Raw genomic sequence first — 14487 nt, 5'->3', positions numbered from 1 at the left:
GGGGAGGGGATAATATGGAGGGAGAGAAAGAGAAAGAGAGATGGAGAGATAAGAGAAATAGAGATAGATAGAATCAGAGAACTGGAAGGCATCTTAGAGATCTTCTAAATCAACCCGCTGCTGAAAATAGGAAGCTGATAGATGATAGAGATAGGTAGATGGTAGAATATATATATTTATTTATCAGCACAAATGCAACATATATATATATATATATATATATATATATATATATATATATATATATATATATATATATATATATATATATATACACACACACACACACACACACACACACACACATACGCACACGCAGGCACACGCGCACACACACAAAGTATATATGATAGATAGATGAGAGAGAGAGATGATAGATATAGATATCGACAGATGATAGATGAGAGAGAGCCATACAGCAGTTATCCTGTAGTGCTAGAGGTTGGCACAGAATATTCTGCCATCAGAGAAACACATGTCACCACTTTGTATTGTGACATAGTGGTATTTGTTGAGCGTTGGTAAAAAAAAAAAAAAAGGCGGGAGGGAGATAGAAATAAAAGAAGGAAAGGAGGGAAGGCATTAAAATCAAAGAGCAAAATATAGGTGGTGAAAAAAGTGCCAATGTTGAAAACCTTTATTAATCAAGTGGATCAGGCATATTGTGAAAATAAGATGGGGTGGATCAAAACACTTCTGCCCCAGAGAGCCATATAGGGCAAAACTATTTGCCCCACTTTGGAATATGTGATAGGCATCCTAGCAGGAGACCAATTTATCTTGTCTACTAATGCTAGGCATACCATTACAACTGAAGTCTCTATGGGATTTGAGGATGGGGGTCACCATTTGTGATTGACAAGCAGACCTTTGATTGTTTTGCAATTTGGGACACTTAATGAGCAGCCTTGCAAAATGGGCCATTTCTCTGAAATCCTTGTGGCTTAAATATCAAAATAATGAAGTCATGAATTACAAATCAGCAAGTCATGAATTAAAGAATAACCTGGGATCCTCAGTCTCTGTGGTGATGAGAATTCAGATTTAAACAGGGCCCAGAAGAATGAGCACCATGAGGCCAAGGAAAATAGGAAGATTAAGACTCTTATTCAGTCAAGGTTGCCTCCCCAGTAGAGAATTCATTTGCGGGTATTATTTAATTTCCATTTGTTTAACTTCCACACTACATAAAAGGGATTTCTGGCTGCTATAGCATTGGTGGTAAGAACATAATTCCAATCCAAGGGTTCAACATTTATACATTGACTTCTATGTTTCAGTACCTTTAGAACAGAGGTCAAACTGGTGGCCAGTTGCTTCACACGCAGGCCATGCCCACCCCAGCTCCGCAAAGGGGAAAAATGCCACGAAACATTGCATGACAACAACGTGACACTGTGAGTTTGACACCTGTGCTCTAGAATGTAACTGAAGGGCCCCACGTTGACTTGTGCAAAGGAAATGTAACAAAAGCAGCATTGTAGTTCCTCCACTAACATGTTTTCAAAAGTTTTTGTAGCTACAATTTATCCAGACTTCTTTAGCCTAGTGTCTCCTGGATTACTGCTTTTCAACTCAGAATTTCTTGTCAACATGGCTGTACTAATGGGGAGATTATGGGAAATGAACTCCAACATCTCTGTAAGACACAGGAATTCAAAATATGGCTGAGAAGTTGACATCTGAGGTTGCACAAAGTACTAATCACTGATTAGAGAATGTGTTACTGAAATATTACCAGAGCTGGGCTGCAAAAATGCAGATGACACGTAGATAGCAACAAAGAGAAAGAGTCTTCTTTATCTCTTTGGGGCCTTCTAGTACAGGGGTCACCAACCTTTCAGACCTCAGGGACCACTTAATTCATAATTTTATATCCCACAGACCACTAATATGATTTTTTAAAAAAGATAAATAGTATTAGTGCAACATTAAAAAATGCAAATAATGTTTCTAAGGACCACCAAAATTTTCTCAGGGACCACCAGTGATCCATGGACCACCAGTTGGTGACCACTGTTCTAGTAGTCATCCAGCTTTTTGCAGTCCATACCTAGCAGGTATCTCCACCTCAAAAGAGCTAGATTTTCTAGCTTGATATCACAATCCATCCACTTGACCAGCATGCAAATTTCAAATGTTAGTATGTTAAACACCGAAATGTGGTTGATATTGCACAGATGGGAGATTGCTTGAGTAGGAACTAGTAAGATGTGTAATGCCAGAATGCATTTTGTTTTAACTTAATTACTTTTGTAATCTCAGCTGTTCCAGTTAACTGATGGCCTTAGTGTGATGCATGAACTAAGCCAGCTTGTCTTATTCAACAAATCATGGTTTAAAAACAAGAGATTAATTCAGCCTGTGAGCCTGGCATTTATTCCTTGCAAAAATTGACACCTGTTTAAGCTAAGTTTCTTTTTGTTGTTCTAGCAATACAATTTGATGACAAGCAGGGTAATTTTTCTCTAGTGTTAATTAAACAATTAGGATTTGAAATCTGTAGTAGCCTACAAATCCCTCAGAAATCTAATGGTAGCTTTAGATCTATCTTCTACTCATCCCAGTTCTATATAATTTTTACAGATGGAATTGAAGGAGGAGTGGCAGAATCTGGAGGTGGAATTAAAGGAGGGATCAGCCAAGAATCTCTACACAGCCACAAGCAAACTAAACTCAACCTCCCTTGAGTTCTGCGGACCCTTATCTAAGTCCAAGCAGGTGCTAACCATTAGTTGAGAATGGTTCATACCTGTGCATAGGTATGAATAGCAATAACTCAGTTTAATTGGAAGATATGTGGACCTGATCTTTCATGCCTGACAGGAATAGACTGTGTGCTATATAAGCTATTTTTTACAGCTTGGGGAAATTTATATTGTGTTGTTATGGTATGTTGTTATGCTGTGCTGTGCTAACACATTGTGCTTAGTTTTCACTGTTTTGTTGTTTCCCTGAACTTAAACATAGTTGTAAATTCACATGTATATATTCAAAATGGATTGTTTTCAGATTGCCTTTTTAAAAATGGATTGTTATAATTTGCCTAGGGAATTGAAGAACAGTCTACAAATAAACCAATAAATCAGCATGAAAACCAAATCCTAATGCTTTGAATCTTAGGATGAGGCCCCAGAGATGAAGGGATACAGCCATATTTTTAAGAGAAGACTTCTCAAAGAAGAAGCAGATACCTGACTGGTGATCCCCTTTGGTTCTATGAAGCACTGTGCATAGGGGCATCTCTGTAGGATGGGTGCAAGAGCACCTTGCCATTCCTCACTCTCAGTGTTGCAGAAGGAAAAACTATCTGTGCATACAGACTGGTGCAAATACTTCCCTGTGTCTCTCTCTCCTTCTTCCCATGAACATGCATGCAGGCACGTACATGCGTGCGCACACGCACACGCACACACACACACTCATCCATCATAAAGATGGGCATTTTGTAATTGTTTTTATAAAGGTTAAAGCAGCCCTGGATTTCTCTTGCTGCACTGGGGAAGCACAATTTGTTCCTCATTCCAGTGAGGCAGTATTAAACATGCACAAATAAAATGTTAGATCCCACAGATTTTGAGAGCAGGATCTAATAGGTTTCAGAGACTGCTTTCTGGATCAGTCATTGTTCTTCAACTATTCCAAGAGTCTGAAAAGGAAAACCCTCCTGGAAGAACTCCACTTCTACATCATGCAGGAAAACGTCACCAAGGTGTCCATGTAGAGCCAGCTACCTGGTGACACTACTTGAGCTTGGTTCTTATCAGTAAGGGCTGTTTGAGAACTCTGGAGAACCTCAATCAATCTATTTTAATTGGTGAGATATCCTACCAATCCGAGGTCATTGAGCCTGGGCTTTCTATCTTCTGGCCTGTGCTTTATATGAGTGACAACAATTATAGTGCAGAATGTATGCTAAGTGGGGTGGGAGGGATATTTAGCATATGAAGTAATAGATAGAAAACTAGAAGAAGACTCCAACACAGATCAGAACAACTTAACCAAGACACAAATCATGAAGCAATTCCAGTGCTGTCAACCTATCTTCTTCACATTCAAAAGGGAAATGTATGAGAAAATAAAAGGGACGCCCATGGGATGCCCAATATCGGGAGTCATTGCATAAACTGTCCTGCACAGACTAGAACACCATGCATTTCAATACTACATATCTAAATTTTGGTGCCTCTATGTGGGTGACACATCTGTCATCATCAAAAGAAATGCACTGAAAGACTTTCATACCTACTGAACTCCGTTTTTCCAGACATGCAATTCACAATAGAAGAAGAAACAGGTAGAAAATGACCATTGTTAGATGTGCTTGTCAACGGGCAGGAAGATGGAAGCCTAAAAATCATGGTTTATTGCAATATCACCAGTGCTCCGCACATTCTTAGTTTCAACAGGAACCATCCACTGTCACACGAAAAGAGCTGTGTCAGAATAGGATATGGAAGGGTGAGACCCCACTATAGTACCTAGCAAGCTAAACAACTGGGGAGCAGGTACCTATGTGAACAATTCAGGCAAAATGTGTACACGCGAGCATTTATTACAAGATGCCTGTGCAACGCAAGGAGTGAGAGGAAGAAATAAGGTACAAGACCAACTATATGGCACATCCTGCCATACATTGGAAACAGTAGAACGCAGCTTCCGAGATCTACAAGTGGGCGTCACATACCGCCCAGAGGCTACCATAAATCATGCATTGTAAGGATTGCTTGGAAGTGGGAGATACAGTACTTCTAATGCAATCTACTGGATCCCCTGCATGGATTGCCCCTGTGACTAGGGACCGACAGGGAGGAAGCTAACCACCAGATTGCAAGAACATAAGTGAGCAGTCAGACAAGGAGACCCAAACTTATCGGGTAGCCCCACACTGCAATGAATAAGGGATATACTGTATTTTTCAGACTATAAGACGCACCAGTGTATAAGACACACCAGAATTTCGATGAGGTAAGTAAGAAAAAAAGTTTTTGTCCTCCCCAGCCCCCAGGAGCACTCTGCAGGCTTCAGCAGGGCTGGGATAAGGCAAAAATGCCCCCGCTTTTCACCGAAATGGCATTTTCCCCTTCCCCCAGCCCTGCTGAAGCCTGCAGAGTGTTTTTGGGGGGGAGGCAAAAATACCCCTGTTTTTGCAAAAAATGGCCTGGTTTTTGCCCATTTTTCACAAAAATTGGATGTGGGGGTGGGGTTTGGGGAGGCCAAAAATGGCTGTAATCGGTGTATAAGACACACCAACATTTCCACACTCTTTTAGCGGGGGAAAGGGTGCTTCTTATCCTCTGAAAAATACGGTACATTCAGTTTCGCAGCTATTAAGATTGTTGGCTGAGCAGGTACAAATGTATCCAGAGAAATGATTAAAGCCTGAGAAACAGGCCCCTTGTCATCCAATAGGAGTGTTGTTTACCACTGGCTTATTAGGTATTTAGGAGCCGAGGACTCGGCAGCAAAAAACAAAAACAGCCAATCACTTCATAGCTGCCCATCAACACCCCAATCAACAAATGAAAGACACACAAAACCAGGCACCATATAAATACTACACATAGAATAGCCCAAAGCACACATTCCATTTGAGAGAAGTTCCCTGAGGATGGTCTCCAGCATGAATCTGAAAACTCAAAGACTCTACAGTCTCAGTGACCAATCCAGATTGGATCCTTCCACATAATCCTGAGACATGTATGATCCTGAAACATGCCTTCATTTGTATTTGTTATAGTCCCTTCCTTCTGTTCCAAGTCCCTCCTAACTAATAGTTCATTTCATTCTAATAAAACCAAGGATATTTCTTCTTTTCAATCTATATCTTTATTAAATAGAGATCAAGCCCCACTCCAGATGCAGGATAAAATTGATTTCATTGATCTTGCTGGACAGACGTCATTCCACTCCACTCTACCCCACCCCACCCCAGATGTTTCCCTCTCTCTCTTACTGCCTTCATGGCATTCATGAATACAATCTCAAGAATATTTTCTAGAGGAGAGGTTCTATTTGTACATTTCTTTGTGTACGTGAAGTATAAAAGGTCATTAATATCAGATTATGTATCAATAGTTCTGCTTCTCATGCAAAGTCTTAGATACTGTGGGTCCCCATTGTTTTTTTAAGAATAATTCAGTAAGACAAATAAAAAGACATAAGCTTAGGATTTAACCATTTAGGATCTTTGATCGCAAAGATGCTTTTCCAAAAGGCAGTTGGACTTTCTTAGGGTTTTTTTCCTTGAAAACATTTCACTTCTCACCCAAGAAGTTTCTTCAATTCTAACAGAATGGTGAGGAATGGAAGGATTGATATTCTTTGGGTATTCTTTGAAGGAATATAAATCCTTTGATTCCCCACCATTCAGTTAGAGCTAAAGAAGCTTCTTGGTTGAGAAGTGAAGCTTTTTCAAGGAAAAAAAACCAAGGAAGTCCAGTTGCCTTTTGGAAAAACATCGTTGGGATAACATGATCTAGATCAGGGGCAGTGGTGGGATTCAGCCGATTTGGACTGGTTCAGGTGAATCGAATGTTAATTTTACAACGGGTTCACTGAACCAGTAGTTGCAAGGACTGGCCTGCCCACCCCACTCTGCCTCACTCAGGAATCTCCATTTACCTGTTCATCATGCCAGGTAAGTGCAGGGCCCTTGCTGAGGCTCTGGGAGGGCGAAAAACAGGCCTCCTGGAAGTATGGAAATGGGCCTGTTTCCGACCTCCAGAGGGCCTCCAGAGCCTGTGGGAGGACGTTTTCACCCCCCACCCCCCGGAGGCTCAAAGAAAGCCTCCAAAGCCCAGGGAGGGCAAAAAATGGGCTTCCTGGAAGTTCTGGAAGTCTGGAAATGGGACTGTTTCCGACCGCTGGAGGGCCTCCGCAGCCCGTGGGAGGCCGTTTTCACCCTCCCAGAGGCTCGAGAACCATTTGCTAACATTTTTCTATCCCACCCCCTGATCAGGGGTCTCCAACCTTGGCAACTTTAAGCCTGGAGGACTTCAACTCCCAAAATTCCCCAGCCAGCTTGCAGAAATTCAAACTTGAACATTGCAAACGTACAGCCACCTATGCAATCGTTATGGGTTAGGAAACCCAAGAGAGAAAGATGAATATATTAGTGGCCATACAGAACTGTAATCCATGCAAGCTGCATCTTATTGCACAACTGTCTCCCTACACACTGATCCCTGTACACCGCCTATCTAGATTGCAATTTGTTGCAGACAGTATTGTGGGCAATAATCCTGCCTGTTGCTTAGCTTAGCTATTTCATGCTGTACCCAACCTCTTCTCCAGGAAATCAAGGTGACTCGCACAGGACGTTCGTTTTGCATTTGATTCTCACAACAACATCCCTGTGAGGTAGGTATCTTTGGCTGAAAGGCAGGGACTGGGGCTTATATGGTTGAGAATGGACTTGGACTTGCTCTTTCACAGTCTTGGTCCATGATCTGCTACTTTAATCACACTGGATCTCTTTTGCGTTGCAGTCCACCAAATTGATCGGTGGATCTGCTGCACATAAAGGCACATTCCAAGTCTTGGACACATACAGAAAGATGCTGGCAAGCACAACCTACATAATATCCTGGTCTTTCTGTTGCATGAAACAAAAGCAGTTCTAAGGAAAGCCAACCCACCCCACTCTCTGATCAGAGATTCCCTTGGCGCTTGAGCTAACTTGAGCCTTTTCCTTGAGGTCTCTGGCTATCTGCCACATCGCCTGGATGCCCCCACCCAGGCGTCCTGCTAATTAGCAGGGGTTCCACTTCCAGAGGCCTCTCCTCTCCCCACTGTTCGGCTTCCTTCTAATTAATTCACTTGTGCTGCTCATTAGGATCAGCCTGCAGAAGACTTCCAATACAGCCTTCCTAGTGGCCTCTGGGCTACAAGGGAAACAGCTTGACTGGCTGGCTGGGTAGAGCCTCCTTCTGCCCCTCCCCCCCTATCAAGCAAACCGAGTAGAGGGGAGGAGGGGAAAGCAATTGTCTTTAGCCAAGGTGGAGCTGAAGATCAGAGCATCGATCCTATGACAATCCCCTCAAATATATTCTGCTCAACCATTGCGCTGAGGATAAAGGCGGGAGGCAAGCGTAATTTGCTGTGCAAACATTGCCGGCTGGGGTTTTTTTTGTTTTGTTTTTCCTTTTAAGAATCGCATTGATCCTAGTATATAAAGCCTCCATAAATCCATCTAATATCCTAAGTTGATTGATTATTGCCCTTTGAAAAGACTATGTCCAGAACTGCAGGTTTTAAAATGATACTTACTAATAAATTACATGTACTCTTGCAGAAACGGGAGGAAGTGGGTTCTGCTGCAAGTGGGTCAGTAGCAGAAACATGAAGCGCAGGGTCTCCGAGTGGGAACTGCCCGACGCCCCAAATCATGTAAAGAATCAGTGTGGTAACCACACAGCAAACCAACGGCAGGCAAAAACAAACAAAGGATGATCAGTTGAGGCGTAACAAAATCTCATATGTAAAGCACAGGAAGGAGATGCCAACACACACACACACACACACACACACACACACACACACACACCCCACAGAGAGATGAAGCAAACAATGATTAGGTGAAAGAAAGACAAATGTTCATACATTGTACAATAAGTAAGCAATTGCACAAAATAATTCACCCAAACCAGGGGTGAAATCCAGCAGTTTCTGACAGGTCCTGGAGAACCGGTAGTGGAAATTTTGAGTAGTTCGGAGAACTGCCAAATACCACCTCTGTCTGGCCCCAGAGTAGGGTGGGAATGCAGATTTTGCAGTATCCTTCCCCTGCCACGCCCACCAAGCCACGCCCACAGAACCAGTAGTAAAAAAAGTTAATTTCACCACTGACCCAAACCTTCCCCAGAAAAAAAAGTTTCATTCTTACAGGAAGCACAAAAATGGAATCACAGGCTGCAGAGATGTAAGAAATTAAACGCTGCTCAACCATGTGCATGGTTTACCTATACACAATTTGAGACAAAGTAGGATTTCACAAGGACAGCAGAGAGTAAAATAGAGAATAACAACAGGATGCAAGTGTGCATGCTTGGCATACACTGGCTAATACTGGCAAAGCCCTTAGTGACGGGAGAAAAAAAAAACACTTTTCTTTCCTATACAGACAGAAACTAGAACAACAATGGTGGCCCAGCCTAGAAAGAGCAGGGGGAGGAGATGTGAGATGCAGGACCACCCCTCATTTCAGGGGAAAAAATCAAGTGGGCAACTGCTTTCATGAACACAGAGAAATTATCTCTCTGTCACCTGGCCCCGCCCATGATGCACAACAATAAAACCTTGTGTTTTTCAAGTCTTTTTCCCCCTTCTTCCCTTTTAATTGCCTAGAAAAATGCAGACTCTAATCCCTCCTGAAGGAAATCTAGCCTCCTGGGAATTCTGAGGGCAAAAGCTAAATTTTGCATAAAGAAGCGGTATTCAGCAAAGACGCTAAAAAATTCAAGAAAGATGGTAAAAGAGCAACTCATAAATCAGTCGGCTTCTTCTGTTTGGGGAGAGATGGGTGAGTGAATGACAGCTGCTAGGGGCAGAGGCATGTTGCGATTGAGATATATTGGAGTCTCTGCGTTGTTGCCTTCTGGGTGAAAACACCGCAAAGGAGTCCTCTGATACAGCTCCGTTTTGTCACATGCCAGGGAACAAATCAATGTTAAAAGTTGTGTGGAGAGAAACATGAGATATTAAATAAGGGAGAGGGAGGATAGGAATGAATGCAGAAAGTGTATGAGAATGCAAGTGAGCAGAAATTCTAAGATGGGTCAGCAACCCACGGCTCCAGAGCCACATGTGGCTCTTTCATCCTTCTGCTGTGGCTCCCTGTCGCCAGTCAGCACCACAATTTTGAGAAGAGCTTCCAGTTGGGGGGGGCAGGGCGTGCCAGGAGGAGACACTATGACAAGGGGCAGGTTTTCCAGTCAGCTCCACAATTGATAGGGCTTTCAGTTAGGACAGGTATAGGAAAAAGGACGCCGTGCTAGGAGAAGACTCTATGGTGGAGAAACTGGACTTCCGGTCGGCTCCAGAATTGAATGGGGGGCTTCCGGTTAGGATCTTTGTTGCTCTTTGAGTGTTTAAGGTTGCCAACCCCTGTTCTAAAATGAGGTTAGCATCTGCTTAGCTTACACTGTATGGTGTACAACCCAAGGCAGCAGCAACAAGGTGCTAAGTGTAAAGATTTAAATGCTGCATATTAAAACACATATTTATGCCCGCACACACAAATACATAGAAGTGAGTTCCCCCAGCCCAAACAACTAATATAATCTGTGCAAGGATGACATCAGTCTCCCAGACAGAACTGAGACAGGCAGAATAGTTCAGTCATTCCTACTTTACAGAGGGCGTCCTTGTTTAACAACTGCCTCAGACAATGAATGTTTGCAGTTACGACAGTGATGAAAATGTAACTTTGCAACCAGTGACATTTGCCGACCTTTGCAGGTCGGCAAAGCAAAGGAAAGCTGAAGCAAGATTGTTTTGCTTAATGACTGTTTTGCTTAACAACCGAGTTGCCAGTCCCAATTGTGGCTGTTAAACAAAGGGTACCTGTATGTACTCAGTATAAGGCAATCTTTCCCAGGCTGACAGTTTTCAGATGTGTTGGATTCAACCTAACACATCCAAGAGCTACTTTGGGTGGGGCTGATGGAAGCCTCTGTTAAACCTGCTTGGAAGACCCCAGGTTTGGGGGGAGAGGGGGAAAACATTTGCACCACCTATCTTTGGGATTTGCTAGCCACACAGTTCCACTTCTTCATCAACATTCCCATAGAACAGGGGTCTCCAACCTTGGCGACTTTAAGGCTTGTGGACTTCAACTCCCAGAATTCCTCAGCCAGAAAAGCTGAGTTGAAGTCCATAAGTCTTAAATTTGCCAAGGTTGGAGACCCCTGCCCTAGACGACCCAGAAAAAGTTTCCAGTAGAGTTCTTCCTGTGGAAAGAAAATATATGTGTTACCATCGGGGGGGTGGGGTTATTGAGTGATTGATTGAATTATGAAACTACTAGTCTGCTTCAGGGGATTCTAAGCAAGTTTATAAAAGTAAGAGAGCATAACCCAAAGCAATAGTACTGTACATCGAGTAAAAAATCAAAATATTTATATTATATTATTAGTCATTAAATATCTGGTTCCAAAGGACATGGTAGCTCAGTGGCTAAGACGCTGAGCTTGTCAATCAAAAAGGTCAGCAGTTTGGATGTTCGAATCCCTAGCACCACATAACGGAGTGAGCTCCCGTTACTTGTCCCAGCTTCTGCCAACCTAGCAGTTTGAAAGCATGTAAAAATGCAAGTAGAAAAATAGGGACCACCTTTGGTGGGAAGGTAACAGCGTTCCGTGCCCCTTCGGCATCTAGTCATGCCGGCCACATGACTACAGATACGTCTTTGGACAGCACTGGCTCTTCGGCTTTGAAACAGAGATGAACACCACCCCATTAGAGTCGGGAATGACTAGCACATATGTGTGAGGTGAACTTTTACCTTTACCTTATCTGTTTCCAAGGACTTTCCACAAGAGACAATCTTTGCAGGTTTCCTAGCAGCTATGAAAATGGAAGTCATCCCTGCCTTGGGGTGATGGCAGATGGGGAGGCAGTTGAATTGTTCCAAAGAAGGAACCCTCCAGAGGGAACACAGTCCTCGCCTTCCACCTTTCATTTAGTGACCATTTGAAGTTACAACAGCAGGGGGGAAAAATGACTTGTGACCATTTTTTCACACTAAAAACCGTTATTATGGTCAGGGGATCAAAAGCTTGGCCGCTGGCATGCATTTATGACTATTGCCGTGTCCTGGGGGATCATGTGATCACCTTTATGACTTACTGACAAGGAAGGTCAGTGGGGAAGCCAGATCCACTTAACAAGCCTGTTACTAACATAACAAGAAAGGTCATAAAGTGTCTCTTCTAGAAAAGGAACTGCAACATTTCCATTTAAAACTCATTCTGTTTACCTAATTAAGCTTATAGCAATATATAATATCTGTGTGTGTAATATCTACATGTGTATGAGTGTCAATGAATCAATCAATCTCCTTGATGGTAACATATATATTTTACACACACACACACACACACACACACACACACAGAGCAAACATTCACTGTCTGAGGCAGTCGCTAAACAAGGACTCCCTCTGTAGGAAAGGCTGAACTATTCTGCCTGTCTATATAATATAAATATTTTGGTTTTACTCAATGTACTATTGTTTTGGGTTATGCTGTCGCTGATATGCTGTTGTGATACAATAGAAGGAAGATGCCAATGAATTGAGGAAGGCTGTGTCTGTCTGTCTGTCTGTCTGTCTGTCTGTCTGTCTGTCTGTGTGTGTGTGTGTGTGTAAAATATATGTGTTACCATCAGGGAGATTGATTGATTGAATGATTATGAAACTACTAGACTGCTTCAGGGGATTCTAAGCAGTTTATAAAAGCAACAACAGTGTGTGTGTGTGTGTGTGTGGTATGTGTTTAGTATATTTGCACATTTTTTTGATCATTAGACAAATATATTTCTGCACATTCCAATATAAGTGCATTCATGAATGCGTGTATACAAAAGTAAGTATTCCTCTAGAACTACATATATTAGTGTAGCAATGGATTTAGAAATAAATGCAACGAAGAGTTCTTTCTAATTGGACAGATCTAATGCCGGTCACATATACCTGCATGCTTCTGATGACTCCTGAACACACAGATCTCGTGCGGAAAAGTCTGTTTTGCTTTTTTGTTTTTGTTTTTCTGTTCACTTGATGAATTCTGCCTCCACGACATGTAACAAAAACCAAGCCTTGCATTGGTATGCCTGTGGATTCGAATCTGAAGGGACAGAGAAAAGACAAGGCAATGGGCATACAATGTTCTTAATGCTTATAATAAAGAGAAAATGCGCAGTGGATAATAAAAGCATAACAGCACACTGGCAGAAGGACTCCATATAGTGAAAGGTGAAATGGATTGGCCTTTTTCGTAGTACCTGCTTTTAATAAAATATCGCCTTTCTCTGATCCAAATTTGTTTCATAACAATCAATCAAACAATTCAACCTGCCTCTGAACATTTTCCAGGTGTGTACTATAATGTACATACAGGTAAAGTTGCTCCTCTGCCAGTTAAAATATATTTATCATGCACATATTCCTGGATATTCATCCATCACACACTTCTATAAACCAAATGCAAACTTCAGTAAACACACACACACACACACACACATAGACACACACACACAAAGATCACTGTATATTATTTGCCTACCTAACAGATCCTATATTATTTCTTTCAAACGTGTACCCCTATTTACGCCTGGATCTTTTTTTTCCCCATGCATGTTTATGAATGGTCTCCATGTCAGCAGGGGCAAAAAACCTGAGTACATGGGGAATGTACTCATTCTCATGCATGTGTTCTGTTCCATTTCCTCAGCCGTCTCGATGTGTAGCTGCTGCCTCTGAAGTTTTAAGTCTGCCTCCTCCCACTCCGCTTTGTATAGCATCTCAGCAAACTGAATCAGAGCGTTAAGGCACCTCTCTTTGTGCAGTGTGCTTGTGTGTGTGTGTGTAAGAGAGAGAGAGAGAGAGAGAGAGAGAGAGTTGGGTGTTTGGGGAGGGGGGAATAATTGATTAATTAATGAATGGGATGGCTTGCAGCCCCTCTAGGAGATTCCTGCTGGATCTGTCAGCTGTTAATCAATCTCCATTGAGAGAGGCAAAGGAGGCACAAAGGTAGAGCACTTAATTGCAGGGGGGGGAAACGATACAACCCCAGCATATAAAACACATCCTTAAACATGACTCTGGATGCCAGCGGGGCTGGGGGTTGGCTGGGATGTAGACAGAGGGAGCTGAGTCCAGGAGAGATGGAGGAGAGGGGGTACTAACTACAGGAGCTCTCCCTCCCTCAGCGATGCAAATGGCCAAGCCAGCCAGGAAGAGAGACTTCATCATCCCTTAAGAGTCCTTCTTCCTTCCAAGACGGGACAGGGGGGATGCTTGCCCAACTGGATTGCTACCGTCAGAGGACAGAGGCCTCCTGCTCCCCTCTGCCTGAGCACCTGCCCCAGGCTCAGGGAAAGCAAGCAGAAAGCCCAGCTGCCATGGATGGCAGGAGACCCTTCCAGGCTTCAGGCAGACCTGTCTCCACAGCTGAGCCACTAAGCCTCCTCTGTGAAGCACCAGAGGTCGCTCTGGTTGGCTTAAAGCCACTTTTTGCATCTTGGGCAGCTCAGTCTGATCTTCTCCTTTTGAGTTTATGGAAAGAGTCTTCTTGCATGTGGTAGGGAGGGGTGCTGGATGACCTGTTTGTTAGGAAATCCTGCTCTCTCCCTCTGGCTCTCTGTTGATGGCCATATGATATGGCACAAGAAGCCTGGAGCTGCTCCGTGGCCACCAGCTGAGTTCTCCACTGGAGAAGAGAAAGGAAGGCATAGTCTTACATATCCGCGCTCTCTAACACACAG

The 14487-nt window shown here is 43.0% G+C and overlaps 1 long non-coding RNA gene across 1 annotated transcript in view; it reads right to left on the bottom strand.

The window, feature by feature from the left end:
• LOC106546606 (uncharacterized) overlaps nt 1-14487 on the bottom strand; it is a 50534-nt gene that overhangs the window by 25599 nt on the left and 10448 nt on the right. The window contains exon 2 of the long non-coding RNA XR_001313378.2: nt 12695-12848. This is a non-coding gene — a long non-coding RNA (uncharacterized LOC106546606). The remainder of the gene's footprint in view (nt 1-12694; nt 12849-14487) is intronic.

This window comes from Thamnophis sirtalis, unplaced genomic scaffold, assembly GCF_051295495.1.
Source record: "Thamnophis sirtalis isolate CommonGarterSnake01/CBP01778 unplaced genomic scaffold, rThaSir2_p1.2 scaffold_3, whole genome shotgun sequence".
NCBI lineage: Eukaryota > Metazoa > Chordata > Lepidosauria > Squamata > Natricidae > Thamnophis > Thamnophis sirtalis.
The sequence above is the reverse complement of the archived record's forward strand: the minus strand, read 5'-3'. Positions and strand labels throughout refer to the sequence as shown.